The sequence below is a fragment of the Lactuca sativa genome, chromosome 5 (assembly GCF_002870075.4).
Source record: "Lactuca sativa cultivar Salinas chromosome 5, Lsat_Salinas_v11, whole genome shotgun sequence".
NCBI classification, from domain to species: domain Eukaryota; kingdom Viridiplantae; phylum Streptophyta; class Magnoliopsida; order Asterales; family Asteraceae; genus Lactuca; species Lactuca sativa.
In genome coordinates, this window is record NC_056627.2 from 186,431,041 (window position 1) to 186,439,923 (window position 8,883).

Here is an 8,883-nt window from a genome sequence, read left to right on the forward strand (position 1 = left end):
GCCAAAATTGCCGACTTAGCCATAACTGAACCATTTGGGAAATCCGAAATCTAACCCGTGGATTCCCATATCCTCATTGCTGCACCCGAACTGGTGGATACTACTGCTTTCCCGCGTCCAACACGCGCTCATGCTACCAACCAATCTGATAAGGGCTGGGACTACGCTCGCGGACTTACAACTCTCTAATACTATCTGGCTGCTAGTGAATGCTACAGCTACCCCCGTAGACTTACAACACTACTACTACTACTATCTGACTGCTAGTGAATGCTACGGCTACCCCCGCAGACTTACAACACTACTACTACTATCTGACTGCTAGTGAATGCTACGGCTACCCCTGCAGACTTACAACACTACTACTACTATCTGACTGCTAGTGAATGCTACGGCTACCCCCGCAGACTTACAACACTACTACTACTATCTGACTGCTAGTGAATGCTACGGCTACCCTCGCAAACTTACAACACTACTACTACTATCCCGAGGACATCCTGACTATCCCTAGTCCCGCTAGTGATTCCTCATCCTGATTTCCCAAAAACAGCCCTTAGTCTTTGAATACTGCATCATTCTTGACATCTTATATCCTTGATATACTTAGCGCTTCGTCGAGGAACTCTTCGGCTTGGTTCCCAAACCAACCGTCTACTAATCCGGATACAAGAAGCTTTCGTTGGGAAGTTTCCAAACTCCTAACTCCTGAATCCACGCAATCCTGCATGCTGACTCTGCCACTGGCTACTAATACGAAAACATCTCCTGCTATCCGTTCTCAGGATCCCCATTCCGACTCACTTGAGCCTCTACAGGTGGTCCTCCAATCCTGGATTCTCAACCAGCTTCTAATCATCTCGATTACATGAACTAATTGCTGGGAAGGTCCTCGAACCCCCAAATCTGAACTCCTCAATCTATCGATTACTGTGCTACAATCATTTCGGAGGCCACGCAATCATTCTGAGTCTACGTGGCTCTTATCCTTGTATACTTGGAAGGGTTCTCCCCCACTTGGATTCGACTAGATCCTTACTACTCACTGGTCGAAAGGATTTCCAACCTTCCTTCCATTAAAAGGGCGATATGCTGACCGCCGACGTTTACCCTTGCCAGCGCTCCAACTAACTCCTGCCAAGTCCGCACCCTTCCTGCTATCTGACTGAGCACCCTTCGATCCTTAACTGGAATTGCTTTAGGGACTACTTCCCGAGAATCTGCGTTCGAGGTGCGCATCCCCAACCCACTTCCTTACTGACCGCTAGCTACTCCACTAAAACTCTGGACTATCACTCCTGAGAATACAACTGATCATTCCCCAACTAACGCCTTCCGCAAGTAGTAAAGCACTACTGCATCTTACACATCCATGCTACAGATACTGCATCCGAAATAACCTGATCTAGAGGGAACGACCTCCAATTCACTATTCGAATTCCAAGGTATGCAGATGGCATAAAACTCAACCACGAGCAGGTAATGCAGCAACATAACAATAATGTCACAATAATAGATGACAGAAAAGAAAAAGATACATACCTCCATCACTCAGTGCTGCTCGAATCCCTGCTGAAATCTACCGGAAAACTCGGCTCTGAGCCATAGGCGCCCTTGCCCGGCCCTGATGTCCGTTGGGCTCTCGAAGTCCCAGGGGCAGGAGCTGGCACCTGCCCTGCTGTATACAAACTCGGACAGTGGGCCTTCTTGTGGCCTCTCTGACCGCAATGGAAACATATCGGGTCAAGTCCGTGGGCAATGGTAGCAGTACAATCCCTGCTAATATGACCCATTCGACCGCATCTGAAACAGCCCAAAACATCACCACTTCTACGCCTGCACACACCCATGTGCGTCCTTCCGCACTTCCCGCATCGACTGCGGTTCTGATAGTTCCTAGTCCTCAAATCCGAACCCTTGGGCCTCTTACTCGAACCTGAGGCTACCTGGGTCTCATCCGCTTTCATCTTCCTTTCCGACTCCCTGTCCGCCGACTGAACAACAACTGTCTGATCCTGGAGCCTCTCGATCAATCTATCAGTGATCCTCACGACCATGTCGGACAGATCCTCGTGAATGGCTCGCGAAACTTCCTCAACTATCCAATCATCCAAAGGTCTCTCTTGGAGACAGGATGCCCGACTCACTCCTGTCCCCTGATGGCAAAAACTAGAAATGGGGTCTCCCTCCCTGATGGATCCCCGAACTCCATAAGAATCGGGATCTAGACGAGCCCCAACCTGTCTTGAAACTATCCCGGCCTTAAAGGCCTCAAGATGACTATCCATGAGCTCCACAATGGCCTCCCTAACCGAACCGAAAATCACTGGAGTCTGATCAATGATGTTGCGCGCGATCTCTGCGGAAATGAAATCCCTCATCTGATCATCAAGCTGCCCGGCTCCAAAACCTGAGCCAGATCCCTCCTCGACGCCTGAACTGCTAACTGGTAGCTCGCGCAATGTCACCATGCTGAAAATATAACAATTCCTGATCAATTTACACACTACTGCTGAGGGATTTCTCACTCCACCAACTCTGGTTTCGTCTTGGCCCCTCTTGAATCGAGTACGGATCCTCTGCTTTCAGTAGTATGGGCCCCTACTACCTTCCACATCTATCCGTACTTTCCTCAAGAGTCACCTCAACTCCACCAACTCACTTCTACTAATATTGATTTGTGCTACTCTCATCCTAGGCTTGCCCTAGGGAACCTCTGATTCCACCCAAACCAATCCTCAGCTGCTGAAGGCCTCCTCGTAATGCCAATTAGCCACCACCTGAATACCATCACATGCAATGAGGCTCGGATAATCCTTCGAGTAAAAGTCTCGTCCCTACAACGGTTAGACTCAGACGAGAGCTGCGCAGTAGGGCCAAATCCAGCACTCTGAGATTATTCAACCCTGATCACATGTGATGTGACGTATTCACCTAATGGCTAACTCCCATCACTCAGAGTCTCACAAAGCACAAAGCAAGCAGCATTCGGATAAAGGAAACATACTCAGGCAAAACTATTCTCATAACAATAAACTGCACTAGCATACAATGCTAAGCTCACACTATCAGGCATCACCTACACAGGCGATCCTACTGCTGTCTACTCAATACTAGCATGCAATTCTCATCAAGCTGGAACACACAAAGCAGGCACATAAGGCATCATCCTAGATCCTTAGTCCTATTCTAGCATGTTGTTCTACTGAAGCTGAAACTGAAACTGATACTGATAATCATAACATAACTTGTATGGATAAATTGGGAGTACTTACTTGAGCTCGGCTGATTGCATGCACCACACCCTTTTCTCTTTTCAAAACTCTTTTTGCTTTTTCTAAAACTCTTTTCTTTACACTTTTTCTAAAATTGTTTTCTTTTCTCAAAATTCTTTTGTAACTACGATTTTTCTTTTGAAAACTCTATACCACTTCCTTAGTTTGAGTTCAGGCACACTCAGAAGTGCGCCCGAATCCCTCAAACCAAGGCTCTGATACCAACTTGTAACGACCCAAAAATCACGACTAAAAATTTCTTTTAAAACATTACTAAAACTAGATTTATAAAAACGTATCATAAGTCAAACATAACTTTCGAGTATTAAATTCAAAACATAATATCATTATCAGAGTCAAACATTCCCAGGCTAACTGACTATGGTGTGTGCTCTGCAATCTTCCCGAGCTCCTCTTTTGAAAACCGAGTACCTGAAACCAAAACTGAAAACCGTAAGCACGAAGCTTAGTGAGCTCCCCCAACCTACCATATACCACACAATAACATATAAAGCACATACTGGGCCTTGCCCACTGCATCGGACCGAAGTCCGGACTAACTGGGGCCTTGCCCCCTACATCGGACCGAAGTCCGAAGCTGAATGGGACCTTGTCCCCTACATCGAACCGAAGTCCGAAGCTGACTGGGACCTTGTCCCCTACATCGAACCGAAGTCCGAAGCTGACTGGGACCTTGTCCCCTACATCGAACCGAAGTCCGAAGCTGACATCGGACCGAAGTCCGAAGCTGACTGGGACCTTGTCCCCTACATCGAACCGAAGTCCGAAGCTGACGTCGGACCGAAGTCCGAAGCTGACTGGGACCTTGTCCCCTACATCGGACCGAAGTCCGAAGCTGACTGAACATAGCATGAACATATCAACTAACATAAACACATAAACCCTGTCTGAGCCACGAAGGCATCAAACATACTAACAACTACCTCGAACCGAAATCCGAAGCTGACTGGGACCTTGTCCCCTACATCGGACCGAAGTCCGAAGCTGATTGAACATAGCATAAACATATCAACTAACATAAACACATAAACCCTGTCTGAGCCACGAAGGCATCAAACGTACTAACTACTACCTCGAACCGAAATCCGAAGCTGACTGGGACCTTGTCCCCTACATCGGACCGAAGTCCGAAGCTGACTGAACATAGCATAAACATATCAACTGGCATAAACGCATAAACCCTGTCTGAACCATGAAGACATCAAACATACTAACTACTACATCGGATAGAGGTCCGAAGCTGACTGCTAGCTAAACGGGCCGGCATTGTGGCCTTAGACCCGTTACTACTGGAAGGAAACTCACCTGAACTGCTGAGCTCTGCTGATAAACCTCTGGCTGCTACTCGACAATCCCCTGAACCGCTGCTCCTCTAGCTCTCCGAGCTATCAATATACATATAACACTTAGTCTGACAGTCAACTAAGTCAACTCTGGTCAAAGTCAACCTTCCAGGTCAACCCTACTCGCCGAGTCCTCCTAATGACTCGCCGAGTTCATAAACTCAGGGTCTTTCTATTCGCGACTCGACTCGCCGAGTCATTCTATGACTCGCCGAGTCCAACTAGTTCCAAGTCCTGTCCTGTCCAACTCGCTGAGTCACCACCCGACTCACTGATTCGAGTCTCAACTCGAAGGGTTTGAGGTTTCGCGACCTGACTCGCCGAGTCCACTAATAGACTTTCCGAGTCCAAGGCAATCTTCAACCAACTCGTCGAGTTGTTCTTCCAACTTGCCGAGTTCATGCTTAACTTCATCCGACTCGACGAGCTGTTCATCTCACTCGTCGAGTTCCTCCTCATCTTCAAACTACTCGCCGAGTCCACTCGAAAGACTCGCCGAGTCTATTCAGATCTTCATACATGTAGAGGAATTTTGAGTCATGCATGGACTCCATACTGCAGATCTACCCTTCCCAAGCCTATTCCCCACGTAAAGTTGCAAACTTTACGTGTAGAGAAGGAGATCTAGGCACCATACACCATAAACTTAGGGTTTGAGACAAAGGGGCTTAACAATCAACCCGTAGACTGATGCTTTATGATTCTCTAGGCCAAGATACACATAGATCTGAAGTAGCAACTTCAGATCTGGGCTTCTAACTCGAAATGGCTCAAGAACTTGCCCTAAAAGCTCCAAATCCTATGATAAAGGTTGATCTAAATGCAAAAGAGGGAAGGTCACGACTCATTACCTTCAAATGCTCTGGAAGACCTCACAAACTCTGGATCTACTGCCCATTCTTGAATCCCCAATGTGTGCCTTCTTCCTTCTTCCTTCAAACCACCCAAAATGGCAAGAAAACTTTGAATGAGCAACAATGGAGGCTTAGGGTTTCTGGTTCTGGACTATAGGGCCGCAACTGAGCCCTAGGAAAGAGAATAAGATGCTTAAATAGGGTACCAAGTCCCGAAATTAGGGTTTCCAAACCCAGACCTGACTCGCCGAGTCCAGTTGCCGACTCTCCGAGTCGGTCAATTGCTTTACACCCGGATCCCGCTCTGACTCGCCGAGTTCCTCCCTGGACTCGACGAGTCAACCCTCTTCATCTTAGGGTTTTTACTTTCTTGGTGTTCCAAGACTGATCTTTGGTTGGGGTACCATCGGATGAGGACTCAGGATGATGATATACCAAAGACAACTTTCAGGACTCATTACGGGCACTATGAGTTTGTGGTGATGGTATTGGGGCTCACCAATTCCCCAACATCGTTCATGGATCTCTTGAACAGGGTGTGTAGAAAGATGTTGGATTGGTCAGTGATCATTTTCATTGATGATATTCTGGTCTATTTTAAGACCAAGGAGCAGCACGAGAAACATCTGAGGGAGGTATTGGAGACATTGAGAACAGAAAGGCTATATGCCAAGTTCTCAAAGTTTGATTTCTGGTTGTGAAAGGTGCAGTTTTAGGGCACATCATCAACCATGAGGGTATTTCAGTTGATCCAGCCAATGTTCAGGCAGTGATGCAGTGGGAAGTACTGAAGAATGCATCTGAGATCCGTGGCTTCTTGGGTTTAGCGGGCTATTATCAGAGATTCATCAAGGATTTCTCCAAGATCGCTATGCCATTGACCCGTTTGACCAAGAAGAATGTAACTTTCCGGTGGGGCCCCGACCAGCAGTCAGCTTTCGAGACCTTGAGGCAGAGGTTATGTGAGGCCTAATTCAAGTGCTACCTGAGGGGCTGGATGATTTGATATTTTATTGTGATGCATCTATCTCATGGTTAGGGGTGGTACTGATGTAGAGATGGCATGTGACCGCGTACGCCTCAAGGCAGTTGAAGCCTCATGAGGTGAATTACCCCGCTCACGACCTGGAATTTGGGGGCAGTGGTGTTTGCTCTCAAAATATGGAGGCATTACTTGTACAGATTTCGGTGCACCATCTTCACTAACCACAAAAGTTTGAAGTATTTGATGGATCAACAGAACCTAAACATGCGATAGAGGAGGTGGTTGGATGTACTGAAAGATTATGACTGTGAGATCTTATACCATCCAGGGAAGGCCAACATGGTGGCTGATGCTTTGAGCTGCAAGAAGGCGGGTTCCCTGATTGGGAACGTTTGTTTAAGGATGACGGTAATCTCCCTATTGTTTGGTATGATCAAGGAGTCTCAGGTGGAGGGTTTGAAGAGATTAATTAGGTAGTTAGAGTATGTATGGGGTCTTATTCCCTTATTTTTCCGGTATGGTCAGGGTCTCTTGACTTAGTGTGTCCGAGTGTGGGTTCCGACATCTGGAGGAGTGAGACAGAAGATATTAGAAGAAGCACACAAGTCGAAGTTCTCTACACATTCAGGGGCTATAAAAATGTATAGAGACCTGAGATTGAGTTACTGGTGGCCCTTCATGAAGTGGCAGATCACCTAGTTTGTGGAGCGGTGCTTGACCTGCAAGAAGGTCAAGGCCGAACGTTAGCAGCCTCATTGCAAGGTGCATCCGCTACCCATTCCCATGTGGAAATGGGAAGAGATCACCATGGACTTCATCATGAAGTTACCGAGGATGGCGAGGGGTGTGGATGCCATATGAGTTATTGTGGATAGATTGACGAAGAATGCCCACTTTATTATGACCTCTAAGACCATCTCTGCTGAGAAATTAGCGGATATTTATGTGCGAGAGGTGGTGACAAGGCACAGGGTACCAGTGTCAGTAGTTTCTGATTGGGATGTTAGATTTACATCTTGATTCTGGAAGAAGTTCCACAAGGAAATAGTCACTCAGTTACATTTCAAAACAATGCACCACCCCCATACAGATGACTAGAGTGAGAGGACGATCCAGACACTCGAGGATATGCTTCGGGCATGCGTGTTGGATTTTGGAGGAAGTTGGGATAAATAACTCCCACTAGCAGAGTTTTCATATAACAATAGTTATCATGCTAGTATCTGTTGGATATAGTATCTAAGTCCATAACTATATTTGGTATGTACTTGACCCGACCCGACATGGTCCATTTGGGTTGCACTTCACCCGAACAATTTATGGATAATCTTTTGAGAATAGTATAAGTTATGATTTATTAATATATTATAAGTTCTAATATATTAATATAAAATCATATTATTTAATTAGTGTTGATCTATAATTAATTTAGAGATCAAAAGTATGACTAATTAAATATGAGCTCTTGTATTTATATAGTGTAGGCTAATGCTTATTTGGAATGGGCTAGGCTTGCATGGAAAGTCCATGGATACTCCATGGAGCTTTAATCCATGGATCTCATGGAAATGAAAATACATGGGTATTAGGGTTTACATGAATGTAACCCTAATCCACCACACTATATAAAGAGGCTTTACTTCTTGAAATTACACTAGTTGTTGTGAGAGAACCAAGAGGGCCGATTTCAAGAAGTTAGTGACTATTCTCTCAACTTTCCAAGTTTGTGGTGATTTGTGACTTCCATTTGAGGCATCCACATTATTGGTGTTGGACTCTCAAAATCCAAGCAATCAACTACTACTACAAGGTAAGTAATTCTACTAGCTTTATTTGATTCAAGTACCCCATGCCATGCTAGTTAGGATAAGAACCTTGGAAAAATAATTATTTGCATGTATCTTAGTCAAACATAGATCAAAGTTTTCTAGGGTTGCATGTACACCATAGGAGTGTTAGAATGCTCAAAACCCATCAGTGGTATCAAAGCCTAGGCTTGTTTACTTGATATTTGATGAAAATAGCTTGAAAATAGAATTTTTTTTCACTGCTCATATAAACTCGCTGAGTCCATGGGGGGACTCGCTGAGTCCATGAAGAAATGCATGCTACTCGTTGAGTCTGTTCATGCACTCGACGAGTAGAGGCTGTAATGTCTAGATTTTCGAGTTTTGCTGCTGGAAATGGACTAGAAACATTACCCTAAACTATTTTGGTTTTATAAAACTTGTTTTAGATGGTGTAATGTTTATGCTAATCCATTTACAATGGCTATTATAAAAAATTACAAGTTTTATATAAGTTATTTATGATTCTTGAAATTATTGCTAATCATGTTCTTGAACTTATGAGATTAGATGATCATAGTAATTATTTGTAACCTCCTTGGTAGTTTAATTCTTGAT